Source organism: Choloepus didactylus, chromosome 24, assembly GCF_015220235.1.
Source record: "Choloepus didactylus isolate mChoDid1 chromosome 24, mChoDid1.pri, whole genome shotgun sequence".
In the NCBI taxonomy this organism is placed as follows: domain Eukaryota; kingdom Metazoa; phylum Chordata; class Mammalia; order Pilosa; family Megalonychidae; genus Choloepus; species Choloepus didactylus.
In genome coordinates, this window is record NC_051330.1 from 19,516,390 (window position 1) to 19,527,277 (window position 10,888).

At 38.3% G+C, this 10,888-nt stretch overlaps 1 pseudogene; it reads right to left on the bottom strand.

Moving 5' to 3' along the window:
* Positions 1 to 7,515: 7,515 nt before the first annotated feature.
* LOC119520140 lies at positions 7,516 to 7,625 on the bottom strand (annotated as a pseudogene).
* Between the last annotated feature and the right edge of the window lie 3,263 nt (positions 7,626 to 10,888).

Below are 10,888 nucleotides of genomic sequence, written 5' to 3' on the forward strand. Positions count from 1 at the left end.
TTCTTTGACTGTATAATTCACAGATTTTTCTATAAAGTAAACATCTATCCCTTAGAGAAACCAAATTCATGATGAAAAGACTAAAGCTCAGCCAAGGTGAGGGGCTCACCCCCTGCAGTCAATGTAGAGGTGTGACTAGAAGGACAGATTCCCCACTTCCCACCAGCCCCTCTCTGCTGCACCCCACCACTCCAGGAGCATCTTCATCCCTTATTAGCCTCCCAAAGGATTTTCCTCCATGTAAATAATACTAGGAGAACTAGTGAGAAGAGCACCATCCTCACTGCTTTCCTGACCTGACCAAGCTCACCTGAGCAGATGCTAACTTCCCTGGTCTAGGGTTTTTGGCCTGTAGGAGAGAAGGCACTGGCTCCACAAGTGCCTGGAGCCTTTAGAGAGGCTTCTCCACTCTGTAGGGCTTCTCTCTCTCTCTCTCTGTGTGTGTGTGTGTGTGGTGTGGTTGGGGGGTTCCCAAAAACAAACCCCACACTAGGGCCTCTGATTCCCTCACACACTCATTTCTCTGCCAGCCAGGCTGCAGCTCTGTACCAGCCGGCAGCAAGAACAAGGTAGCTGGTGGGATGCCTGCTAGAAGCACTCAATAAGTATTTGTTAATTGTGATTTAATTGAAGGAGCAGGGAGATCAATCAAGAGCACAAACTACATGTTATAAATAAATAAATGTTTTCCAACCCCAACAAGACTCTTGGTTATTTACCAGGTTATCACATCTCATTTTCAGTAAATAAGGAACAGCCCTATGTTTCAAATATTAGAGTTTCTGTCATTTTTCCAACAGATAAAAGGGGGGAAGTTCAGTTTATCTGACAAAGTAAAATGTGCTACCTTTGATGAGGTATAAAACATAATGATTTAAAACATTAAAAAAGAATGGCATGTATCCTGAAAGAGCTACTTCAAATGTGATTATGTCCAATTATTCAGCAGCTGCTTCAAGGAACAACTAGGAAGACAAGAGAGAAGCAAATTAAAATGGTGCAACTCTGAGAGGCTTTTGCAGAACCCCATCATGACTCAAACATCACTTCCACTGAGCTTGTATGTCTTTCCCAAATAAAGACCTGGACAGGCCCAGGGTTTAAGACTTGAGTCTTGATCAACTTGTACTCACCTTAACACATACGAAAGAATAAAGACAAATATGAAAGATGGTAGCATCAGGGTGGCTGGTGGTGTGTTTTCAGGACTGCACCAGGGCACTGTGTAGGCAACAGCTGGAGTCAGATCTGGCCATCTTTGGAGAAGTGCATGATCAGTGGGAGTGGAGGGAATGCCTGCTACCAGCATACAGAAAGGGTCACTGTCAAACCGCATGAGACTGACATGGTCTAAGGAGCAAGGAGCAGTACAGCCACAGCAGGCAAGGAGACTTCTCAAGCAAGAAGGGCCTTGAGCCAAGTTTCAAGCAAGAGGGTCCACATGACTGCATAATGCCTCATTCCGCACAGAGAAAGGGGCTTTGAGGGCACTGGGGGACAGAGGGAAGCTTCTGTCATGCTTCATAGGGGTCCACATAAATTCTTTTAGAGAAAAGATTTTGTATTACCACATTTCATGTAGAAGAAAAATTTGAACCTCAGAATGCCCATATAATCAGTTATCAAGTTAAAGACATAAAATGAATAACTTTGAATACTTAGTTGTAAACCAAGCCACAGGGTCTTTTTCAGTTTTTAAGTATTTCTCATAAAAGAGGAAGAAACAACTTCATATTAAGGGAAAATGCCCTCAATAGGCTGATTTGGAATAGGGCTGAAAATTACAGACAACAGAATAACTATGAGCCCATAAGTCTAATCAACAAGTATTACTGCCATAAAGCAGGGTCTTCTGCCTCCAATACTAAATGAAAGTATTTATAAATACTATTACTAGCAACTTTCCAGTCTCTGGGGAGCATGTATTTCACAACAAAGAAAGGTGACAACCACAGCTTCTATTTTAACAGCCATGAGTCTGCAGGTGGACAAGTCCTGGTGTGGCCCAGGTGAAGGTGTTCCTTGTGCTCTCCCCACTCACCTGCACCTGCTCCCTAAGCTCCCTGGCCTAGGTGCCCCCCTGGAAGGTGTCCTCCCACTGAGAGGCCTCTGACAGCAAGTTCAGCACGGTTTCTGCTTTCTGGATCCACTTGAGGAAGTTCTCCATGTCCTGGTGTGTGGCCTGTACCACCCTCATATCTGCCTCCAAGGCCCTCTGCCTTTTGGCAACAGAAAGAACTAACAGACAAGAGATCTCATTAGCTCCAGGCCCAGAATGCACCCACAGCTTCACCAAGGTGTCGGCTGCAAGGACCATCACTGATGACCACCAACCTGGCAAGTGGGAGGTTCATTGACACTGGGTCCCAACTGAGCCTTCATGAAGGAGCCACATGAATTGTGAGATGAGGAAGAGAGACAGGTAAACCAAATTGTGGGCTCTGGGATGGGGAGAGGTGAGACCAAAGCCCACCTCCACAGCCTACTGTTCTGGTATCCACTTTCCTCTTTCAGATTCGGGGTGCAGGGATTGCTCTGTGGGGGTGTGCTGAGCTCGCCTGCAAAAGGCAAGGGTTGACCCTGGAGCCCCCTCCTTCCCCTAGAGGGGACACCCACCCTCGACCAGCCTGGAAGCCCACTGCTGTTTACCCTATTTTTGTCACTCGGGAAGTAGCGCCTCCCCTCCCCGTGAGTCCCTTCTCTCCAGACTGTTCTTTGTTCATTTTGTTTCTTACCTCACCAACAAATCTCTTCTCCAGAGTCTTTCCTGGGCTGAAAAACTCAGAACGCGTGATCAGCTGCAGGGCGTAGGCCTAGGAGGGCACCAGGATGGGCGGCCAGAGGTGATGCTAAGCTGGGAGAAGGAACATTGTGGGGCTCCGAGAAGGGTCTCCAGAGACGTTCGTCTTTGCGGTCCAGCCTTGCATCTGTGGCACCAGACCACTGCTAGAGCAAATGCGCATGCGCCTGACCCATGCCCAGCCACGGGACCAGGACCTGGTAGCCAATCAGAGCTCGCCTTCGGAGGCATCGGAGGTGCAGGGGCCTGAGCAGGTGTGGTTGCTGCAGACTTCGCCTGGGGAGCGCAGCGGGACCGGTTCACCGCCTGGAGCTTCACACCACTATGAACGGGAATGGTAAGGATGCCATGGATACTCATTTCTTTATCTAATGAAGTCAAGCTTTCTTTGTAGGGTGCTCTAGACTTCCCACTAGTGGCCCCAGCCTAACTCGCCAGTTCTGTTACCTTATTGAGGCTGCAAATGAAGCCAGATCTACCTCCTGCTCACAAGCCTTTTTGATTCTCTCCCAGCCTCCCCAGCCTCTACTGCTCAATTCTAAATTTGTCCTTTCTGAAGTTTTATCTCCTGTCTCTGAATATCAGTATCTCTTAAGATCCTTTAAAATACTGTATACTTTCTAGTGGATCTTAGCATTATAGCAATTGGTATTATAGGTATGTGGACAGATGTCCGATCTCCACTCTTGGTATGTAAATCTTTATAGGGCTGGGCAGTGTCTTTTTTCCTGTTAAGGTACTCCACATCCTTAAGTAGGCTGACTATGTGATATTTAAATAAATTGAAAGAATGAATGAATGATGTTGATTAACTGTATGGCCCATGGCAGTCTCACATGTGACTTGAATTTTCTTATTTATAAAATAAAGTTGAGGGAGAATCTTCATGCTCTGTGTGTTACCCTCCAGTTTATAAAAGTTATGATTCTAAGTTTTCCCATGTCATCATATAAGGATAACGTGTAGTATATTTGAAATTAAATATAAAAAACTCCTTAAATATTATTACCAGTTCAGTTCCCCTTCACACCTCTGTTATTTTTACTTCCCACCTAATGTTAGCAAGTTAAGCACAATGCTATCACTGTACAAAAATTAGTAAATAAAAACTTTTCTCAAATAAAGAAGTGCCTAATGAGGAAAAATGTGGTGGCTTTCTCTCAACTGGCCACAATTCCCCTTCCTCTGGGAAGCTGGGGTCTCCTCTTTGGTTGTTTTTACATTTCCATATTCTAAATAAAGTGAACAAAGTTCATCAATATTCAAAAGTTTTGAAGCATTATTTTGTTAAATGGGGATAGAGCTTTCGTGTCCCACCCTCCCCTCTTTTCCTCCATCAGCATTACATTTTTAGATAGATGTTCAGTAATGATATAATTATTTCTAGCCCAAACATCATTAACCACCAAGCAGTGAGGTTCACTGTAATTTTGTTTCCTCTTTCTTTGTTTGACCTAAGAATACCAGGGGATTATTATTAATTGTTTTGCTTGGTTTTCTTTGCACATATTGCTGATTTTTCTTACCTTCCCAGTGGCCCAAAAGTACAGCTTTCTGTCAGGTTTGGTGTAGTAAGCCATCCATCACTGCTCATGTTTTTTCTTGGGGACATGGTTTCTAGACCTGTTGCACAGCCTCCATCCTGGGTGTTCTGTGTGTTTTTCTACTCATTTGGATTCCTGATTTCCCAGATATAATGCTTTGAGGTTTTTTAGTTTTGTTGTGGTTTTAGTTTATTTCATCATTGTGTCTGCATCCTTCAGTAGTTTTTTCTAGTCAAAACAAGAAGGCACAGTCTGGCATGGTGGGACCAACTGATCTGCTCTGATTTGATTCCCTGCTTCTTCTCTGGGATTGCCTTTCCCCCTTTGCCTGAGAGCTGCGTAATTCTTCCTATATTGGGGCTGGTATAATCATACTTCTCATGCCTTCCCCTTTCTTGAATTACACACTGAATTTTGTGGAGGACAACTCCCAGGAGCTTCTTGAAAATGGTGTATGGGAGGTAATTTTAAAGGCATTTTCTGAATAGATTGTCATTATTCTGTAAATACTCTTTGCCATACTTTAACAAGGACTCTGAGGAATATGAAAATATGAAGACCATTTCTGCCTATGGTGAGTTTATAGAATAGGTGGACAGACAAAAAATCTTTATGTGATATAGTTAAAGTGAAATCTTAGAGTGAAACAAGACCACACTCCTTTGGTTTTCCAGTGTGTATGTGTTAATGTCTATATAAATGGAGTACCAAGCCTTTATGAACTCAGAGCAAGGGAACCCAATTAACTGGGATGATCTGGAGGAGGTGGTCCTTAGCTTTTAAAGGATGGAAAGAATTTGGATATGTGGAGATGGTTGAAGAACATTTTTACCTGGATTTAAGCAAACATTGAGTATGTTCCAAAGAAAAAGGAGCAAGCTGCTTTGACTGGACAGAGAATCAGAGATAAGTAGGGATAAAGTTGTAAAGTAAATTGGGGGTCAGTTATGGAGGACATTGCATTCCAGGCTGAGGAGTTTGAATTTAATCTGTGGGCAATCAGACGCAATTGGAGGGTTTTTATAATAAATGCTAGGAAAAGACTGATGCCTTTCCAGAATGCCATGTAAACAGAATAATAGTATGTATTATTTTTTGCCTGGCTTCTCTCACCTAGAGGAGTGCATTTGAGCCTCATTCAGGTTGTTGAGTTTGTCAATAGTCTATTTTTATTACTGAGTGGTGCCAAATGCATAGATGTGCCACAGTTTATCTGCTTGCCAGTTATTGACATTTGACTCATCTCCAGTTTTGGGCCATTATGAATAAATGTGCTATAAGCACATATGTACAGGTTTGATGTGAATGAATTTCATTTTTCTTATATAAATACATGGTAGTGGGATTGCTGGGTTGTATCATAAGTGCATGTTTAGGTTTATAACAATCTCTCACACTGTTTTCAATAGTCTGTCCCATTTTACATTCCTGACTGCAGTGCACACACATCCCAGCTGCTTCACATCCTCAGAACCACTTAGAATTGTTAGCTTAAGTCATATTAATATGCAGTGCCATCTCATTGGGGTTGTAGTTTCCTTTTCTCTGGTGACTGATAATGCTGAGCATCTTCTCATGGGCTTGTTGCCCATCCATGTAACTTCTGTAGTGAAGAGTTATTTAAATCTCTTACCTGTTTTGTAAAGAATGTGATTCTCAATTTTTTTACATAGGCACATGCTCATCATTAATTCGGAAAATGCTAAAAAGTAAAAATAACAAAGTAAATCACCATAAATCCCACCACCCAGAAATAACCATTTTAATATCAAGTTAAGATTATTCCAGGCATTTCTGGAATATACAGATTGGAGGGCAGATAAATGGCACCATGTAATAGAGGCTGATTTATTGAAATATCCATATACCATGAAATTCAAACTTTCCAACTGTACAATTCAGTAGTTTTTATATTCACAGTGTTGTACAACTATCACCCTTCTTAGTTTAGAACATTTTTCATCACTCCCCCAAAACAAACCCATACCTCTTCTCACCTCCTTGGCCCCTGACAACTGCTTATTTACTTTATGTGTCTATGAATTTGTCTTTTCTGGACATTTCTTATGAGGGGAATCATGTAACATGTGGTCTTTTGTGTTTGGATTTTCATTTAGCATTATGTTTTCATGGTTCATCTATGCTGTAACATGTACTGGAACTTCATTCCTTCTAATACCAGGAAAATATTCCCTTATATGGCTAAACCACATTTTATTTATCCATTCATTAGTTGATGGGTATTTAGTAACTTCCACTTTTTGACTATTATAAGTAATGCTGCTAAGAACAATGTGTGCACATTTTTTGTGGATGGATTTTTCAATTTTCTTGGGTTTAAATATCCCAGGTTGTCATTGCTCATGCCCATTGTTTTGTTTTTGTTTTATTTTTTTCTTTATGGAATTCTGAGGTATATGAAGTTTTAAATGTTGGATTATTATAGGTGTATCTTAAAATCAGTTGTCTCCAAGCCAGTACTCTCTTCAAAGTACCAAATTTTGATGTAGATTTAATAAAGGGCTTGTATAAGTTGATTGTCTAATGTCCTCCAAATATAATGTTAGTAAATCAGCCTAAAAAACAGCTTGTATTGCTCTAAACTGTATAAATCTATGTAAGTTGTCCCATCAAGTTTGTATTCTATCTTAAACATTTCTTCAGATTTTCCTTCTTTTTAGAATTCATTTAGTTGCTTATTATAAGTATTTATTGATACAGCATTTTGCACATCAGGCATTCTGTCCAATAATGAACTGAGCTAAAATGTTCAGGGGAATGACTTAAGCTGCAGTTATGATTTGAAAATGTAGTCATGATTTGGTAATATGGATGGCTGTGATTTTGATGGAAATAAGATGTATATAAGTGTGGGTGAAACACATATCATTAGTTTGAGATGAGACATATTTCTCCTGGTAAGATACCAGTGTATCTTTATGTATGTATATATGTATGTATGTATGTATGTATGTATGTATGTACTTGTATATAGAATGTGCTGCTAAGCATAACAGGCTTGTAGAAGTAAATGCCTTACACAGAGGTTTGGTACTATATTATAAACCTTAAGAGAAAAAACCCAGACTTTGTATTTTTAATAACTGTGCATTGAGTTTTTTACATTAACATATTTTCTTCAGAACCATCTACCTTTGTACTTTATTATTAGCCCTATTGACACAGGGCCTCAAAAATTGTGTATAAACTCAGAATTCTCTCCACAGAAATATTTAATAAAGGGCAAAGTATTTATACAATCTGAAGAGAAACCAGAGTATGTACATTAACATATTTTATTACAGACATTAAGACTTGTGAAATTTCATTTCATTCATTTCCTCCAGGAGGTGAAATCATTGTACTCTGTTCCATTTTCACATAGACCTGACTCAGTTCTAAATGGTCTTGACTTCCTCCTTCCACTATTATTTGTTGGTATTTTAAGACAAAGACAAATGAGTGCTTTTCAAATCTGTAGTTCTCATTTTTGTGTTGGATAATATGTTTCTCCTTTTTAAGAGGAGATACTGTTGTTCTTCAACATTTTTCTTGATTGGTTCTTATTTCAGTTTGCTAAAATTCTGGAATGCAATATACCAGAAATGGATTGGCTTCTATAAAGGGGATTTACTAGGCTACAAATTTACAGTTCTAAGGACATAAAAGTGTCCAGACTAAGGCACCAGAAGAGTATACCTTCACTGAAGAAAGGCCAATGGCAACTGGAACACTTCTGTCTGCTGTGAAGGGACATGGCCAGCATCTGCTGGCCTTTTGCTCCTGGATTCTGGTTTCAAAATATTTTTCTCCAAAATGTGTCTGAGCTTCTGTCTTAGCATCTTTCGGCTCTCTGCTTGGTTCTTCTTAGGCTTTTCTCTCTAAGCATCTGGGAATTCTCTCTTAGCTTCTCCAGGGCAAACTCTGGGCTTCATGTCTTAGCTTAGTATCTCCAAACATCTTTCTGTCTGCATCTCCAAGAGTCTTGATTTGTCTGGACTCTGAGCTCTCTTAAGTACTCCAGTGATCCAATTAAGACCTGCCTTGAATGGGTGGAGTCACATCTCCATGGAAAGCTAATAAAAATATCCCATCCAGAATTGGGTGGGTTACATCTCCATGGAAGCAATCTACTCAATGAGTTCTACCCCATAATATTGGATTAAAATATCTTGGATTCTCCTGGGGTATATAACACCTTCAAACTGGTACAGTTATTTTTTTTTTCCTTTAAATGGTTGTGTTGAGTTCTTTGTTTTGTTTTTTCCATTCAAATTAGCTTACAACTGTGCACTCACAGGAGATTGAAACAGTCTCTACCATTCCATCCTTCACTATATGAACAGTGATGGGCATGCATATCTGCATTTTGTCTTTAGAAAAAATCTTCTTTAGGTTTCAAGATTTTATTGAATAAATAGCAGTTCATTTGTATATACTGTTTTCTTAAAGAACACAACATTCATGGGATTCCCCTCCCTGAATATACCTAAGAACCAATTCAACATGAAAATTATTTATTTTTCATGTAATTACATGCCTGAAGAAATCTAAACTCTAATTGTGTATCTTCAGTGCCTTTCTAAAGAGTGCCTATAGCTTGGGGGAAAAGCATAAATAATTCAGTTAAAGTTAAATAATCATCTTATACATTTTCCTTCCTGCTAAGTATGTGATTTTTGGCTATTTGAGTCTTTTTTTTATGTAGGCAGAAATTTGAAATTGAAACTTGGATATTAAGGCTACAGATTGCTTTAGGCCCCTGAAATAGTACATTGCATCAATTTTCACTTTAACACTGGATTTGCTGGAAAGGGGGGGGCAGTATACAGAAACTAATTTTAAAGATGAAAACAACTCATAAATCAGTTTACCCTAATCTGCATAATTGAATTAGAATAAGGTATATAGAAAAATATCTAAAAGTGACATTGTATTAGTGGGGAATGTGGATAAATTCAGTTGGTTGTTTTTTATTTTATGGTTTATGACTGTGGCAAATAGCATTTTTGGCATTTTTCATTTGTTTATAAAATATTAGAAAATGTATTTTAATGTTAGAAATAAAATACTTGAACAAAAGATATCTCAATTATCTGTGCTTTTATGAGGCAGAGTTAAACATTCAAAGTGTAAAAAGTGTTTATTTTGTTTGACTAGTTTGCTGCTAACTATGGCCTCATAAGTATATGAAAGTTCTTTGATATTTTATTGTTGCCTTGTGTTTTATAACTAACATTGCTTTTGAAAATCTGATAGTATCAACATTTCAAAAGTTTTATGTGAATAATTTGTGTATTTTAAGAAATTACAGTAGTACCATTTTGTTTAGTCTGAATGTTTCCAGGCATTGAAATAAATCTTGACTAAGAGATTATATATATGAGAGTGCCTTCCTCATTTGTCATAGTTAAAGATTTCTTTATTATGATTCTAAAGGCACTAAATATAAAATGAAAACAAATGAAATTATGTGTACTTAAAGTCTTAATTTATGTTCCTTAAAAAACAACATTAGTAGAGCTAAAACACAAGTAAAATATTGGGTCATGAGTCATTATATATATATCTGACAACATGTTCATATTTGGTATATGAACTACTCCTATGACAATTACAGTTACAATATAGATAAAAGTTTTGAAGAGGTATTTCACAAAAAAGAATGCATAATTTCTCAATAAAAGCTTGAGAAGAAATGAGACATGATTTCTTATCTTAGAAATGAAAGTTCAAATCACTGTGAATACCATTTCAAACCTCAAGATATAATAAAGTTTGAAAAATTTGAGTACAAAGTTTAACATATATTAGAGGAGATGGAATTCTTGCAGAGTTATGATGGGAATGGAAAAGAACATAGAATTTTAAAAATGGCTTGTCAGTATATACTTTGAAGAGACATGCTTTCTTATTTGATATTTTAATATCAAAAGTGATGATACTGATAACAGGAATAGTGAATGGTTCATGCATAGACAGTGTGCATCAGGCACTGAGTAATCTTTTTTCTTTATTAGAGAAGTTGATTTACAGAACAATCATGCATAAAATTCAGGGTTCCTATATACTGCCCTATTAATGACATCTTGTATTGGTTTGGGACATTTTTACAATTGCTGATAGCACATTTTTATAATTGTACTATTAACTATAGTCCATGGTTTAACTTAATGTTCACTGGTTCCCTGCTGCAGTTCTATGGATTTTTTTAATATTCTGTTTCCATACATACAATCTAACATTTCCCCTTTAAATCATTCAGATATGTAGTTTAGTGTTGTTCATTATATTCACAATGTTGTGCTACCATCACTGCCACCCACTACCAATATATGCCCATCATACTAAATAGGAACTCTGTACATTCTGAGCCTTAACTGCCATTCACTATTTGCTCCCTGTCCCCTAGTAGCCTGTATTGTAGATTCTGATTCTATGAGTTTGTTCATGCTAATTATTAAAAAAAACAACAACTGTGAGATCATACTGTATATGTCCTTTTGTTTCTGGCCTATTTCACTGAACATGTCTTCAAGAACAA